The following is a 3,631-nucleotide window of genomic DNA, read 5'->3' as shown; positions in this document are numbered from 1 at the left end:
ATCTGAAAGGCTACATATTGTATGATTCCAACTACATGACATTCTGGAAAAGGCAAAACAATGCAGACAGTAAACAGGTTAATGGTTGTCAGGGGGTGGATTGGGGGTGAACATGCAGAGCTTAGAGGACTTTTGCAGCAGTGAAAATACTCTGCATGTTACCATAATGATAGATACATGTCTTATACATTTGTCCAAACACAGAACAGTTCATGGCAAGAAGAATCTTAAGCAATGGACTTAGCGTATTAAAATGTATCAGTATAGGTTCTTCTGTTCTGGTGGGGGTGTTGAGGGAAGTCTGTGCTTGTGTGAGAACAAAGAGTACATGGAAAATCGTTGGGCCTCCTTCTGTTTTGTTGTGCACCTTAAGCTACTCTAAAAAAAATAAGTCTCAGTTTAAAAAGAAACAATCTCCCTGGCTTCTCAATGCAGAGCCCGTTGCTAGAAACGTGAGTGGAAGAGGGAGACCATTTACAGCAGTGCAGGTAAGAAAGGCCAGTGCCTGGAACTAGCTTGGCAGCAGCAGAGATAAAGAGACATGGGCAGATTTGTGAGATATATCGGAAATAAAACTCACAGGACTTGGAGAAGGTCCACCATTCCCCAAAGGTCAGCTGATCTTGGCTTTACGGAGCAAGGAGCTAGGGAAAATTCCATGAGCAAAGAAAGTCCCCTTGAAATTGCAGAGGCAGTCCATGGCAAAAACGTATGCCCCCTGAGAGGGAGGGAGTCGCTGGTTACTTCCTTGCTAAAAAATAAATGCAAAGAAGAAGGAAAAGAAGGAGGAGGAGAAGAAAGAGGGTAAGAGCACATAATTTATGTAACGTTCTTCAGCAGTGTCTCTCGATCTTAAAAGCAATGGCAGCAAAATCGGATTTGAGGTGGGAGATCAGAGTTTAAAATTCAAAATAAAGTAATATGCCCCTGTTACATTCACAGCAGTTAGCCTTTCCTGACACTGAGGCAGATGTTGATCACACCACCTTTAAAAATGAAACATAACAAAGCGATCCCCCGGATTTGTAGAATGTTTTCCTTCTTACGAAATTGTTACATATACAGGAGCTCCTTTAATTAGCACATCAGCCTTTTGAGAACAGACATCACTGGCCACAGATGTCTGATGAGAAAACTGTGGAAACAATTTTTGACGCTGTGGAAGCAATATGAACTTTGGGATGATTCAGACCTGGGTTTCAATGTCTGTTGGGCTGCCATCTATTCGATGGCAGGAAGTTATTCAGAGCATTAGTTCTCATCTTAGTTTTCTTCAGGCTTCTTTGCTTATAACGACCCTCCTCACCCCCGTCCATTGGTCATTTCACCACCTTTAGCGCCCCCTCCAGACCTACCTCCGATTGGGTGGAAATGAGAAAACTCATTGTAAATTGTCAGCGTCAGAAGGACCATCTGGTCCGGCCTCTACCTCCTCTTCTCCCCACTTCACAGAGCAAGAAACGGAAGCCGAAGGAGCTGAAGATTTCTCGTTAGTCTGCAGGCAAACAGGTCTCCTGGCTCTGAGACTGTTATTTCCATTCTACTTTCCCCCCAGCCACGCTGACGCAGTTCCTTCTGAGCAACCCTAGTTAAAAGCTTTAGTGGAACTAGAGGTCGTGATGACTATTCAAATAAGGTTTTCAAAGTGTCTGTGCACTTCAATTACATATTCCTGTTTTCCCATTACAATAGGGAATGGAGAATTTGCCTTGTTACGATTTGACATTTCTATGAATAGGCTGCTTCTTTCCCATAAGGTGTGATTTGTGAGATTCCTCCCCAACAAAGGTACCCGGGTATGTTTGGGAAGTGTCCGGGGAAGGCTGAGGCCATTAAAATCCCAGAAGATAATTGTTCACCTTCTCAGGTGCAAAGCTCCTCAGACCTTTGGGTTCTGTAAAGTTCATTTATAGCCCTTTCCTAAGTGCCCTTGACATTGATGAGTCTAGCTAAAATAGCAATGAGATGGAAGACTAGTTGAGGAACATAGGACAGATGATGTCCTTGCTTCAATGTCTTCATCTGGAAAATGGAGCTGATAATCCTCAGTGTTCTCTGCCTTTAGGATTAAGTTACCACTTTTGGTCAGAGAAAGGAAAGGCGCATGAGGTTGGTCTTTGTAGAAACCTGTGGAAAGTAGAAGAGGCCCAGATGAAGATCTCCAGAAGCCTTCTGGGACAGAGGGACCCAGCTCAGATCCAAAGGTCTAAAACATTTAAAAGCCGAGGAGGCATAGAATCCTGTTGACACAGAAAGAAATGTCCCTCTCTATGGGTCTACCCTTCCATTTCTTCTACTCTCATTGCTACCTGCTTCTCCATCTTGACACAGGGACTATGGGACCTCCTCTAGAGAAGAGCAATGGCAGTACCCCATGTCACCATCCACTCCTGGCTGGCCACCAAGAGGAGGAGAAACGATCCTATGTAAGTTCCAGTCCTCGAAAAGCGCAGTTTGCAAGCTTAAAGTATGCAAAGGTCACTCGGAAAAGGAAGTGCCCGCATGTCAACAAACGTCTGCAAAATCCTGGACAGAATCGAGGTCCCCGTGTACATGAGAAGTATTTCTGGTGTTCGCGTGTTTTGACTGGTTGTCTGGGTGATTTTGCCTTTGCACATACGGGCAGGTGAGAAGCATGCGGTTAGAGGCAATTCCAGACAGGAAAAAGGAGGGTAGAGATGACTTCTGGTTCCGAGGCGGAGGGTTCCTAGAGCAACTGGTACCATGCCACCAGGCCCAGTCTGCCCTCTGGAGAGATCTGAAAGCTTTCAACAAGTGTCTGCCGCCTTGGCCGCAGCTCTTCCTGAGTTTGAAGCAGAGCCTCGCGTCTGCACTTTTCCGTCTGCCCTGAGCGTAGCCCCTGGCCGAAGGGGCTGACACTCCGATGGCCCCTGCCTACCCCGCACCCCGCCGTCCCACGCGCGCTCACTGCCTGTTCTGAGATTGGACTTCGGAACCCAACCGGTAAGCGCTGGCCTCCGGGAGCTCGGGCAGAACTGTCCTCAAAATAAAGCTCCAGGTTAAGGCTTCGGGCCCGGTGCCTAGAGCCTGGGCCGGGGAGGCGGGGGCTGCCGGGGTAGCGGGGGGTCTCCCTGGGCTGCAGCGGCCGCCTCCCGCCCTTAGCCACGCTGCGCCAGCACTTGCTTCTCAAAGCCACTGGGCGTTTGCGCAAGGGGAGGGGAGGGGAGGGGAGGGAGGGGAGGGAGGGAGGAAGGAGGTGGGAAGGCGCGGAGGCCGGCCCGGCGGGGGCGGGACCCGGCTCGCAAACTGTTGCATTCGCTCTGCACCTCCCAGCGCCCCCTCCGAGGTCCTGGGGAGCCAACGTGCTGGGAGAGCCAGAGGGTCCCGAGCCAGCCCGGAGGCGGAGGAGGCCGCGGAGGCAAGGCTAGCAAGCTCGCCGCTCCAGTGCGGGGCAGGAGCCGAAGGGACGCACCGCGTCAAGCCCGGCGGGGCTCTGGCGACAGGCAGCGCCTCTGGCAGCGCGGCGGCTTCGAGGCCGCCGCCCCGGAGCTACCCTTTCCCCTTCGGTGAAGTTTTTGAAAGCTGCCAGACACTCGGAGGAAGCGAGGCAACTGCGGGGTAGGACTGACGGCTGCTTTTGTCTTCCTCCCCTGCACCCCGTCCCCTCCCC

Source organism: Pteropus vampyrus, unplaced genomic scaffold (genome assembly GCF_000151845.1).
Source record: "Pteropus vampyrus isolate Shadow unplaced genomic scaffold, Pvam_2.0 Scaffold191, whole genome shotgun sequence".
NCBI classification, from domain to species: domain Eukaryota; kingdom Metazoa; phylum Chordata; class Mammalia; order Chiroptera; family Pteropodidae; genus Pteropus; species Pteropus vampyrus.
Note: the sequence above shows the minus strand (reverse complement) of the source record.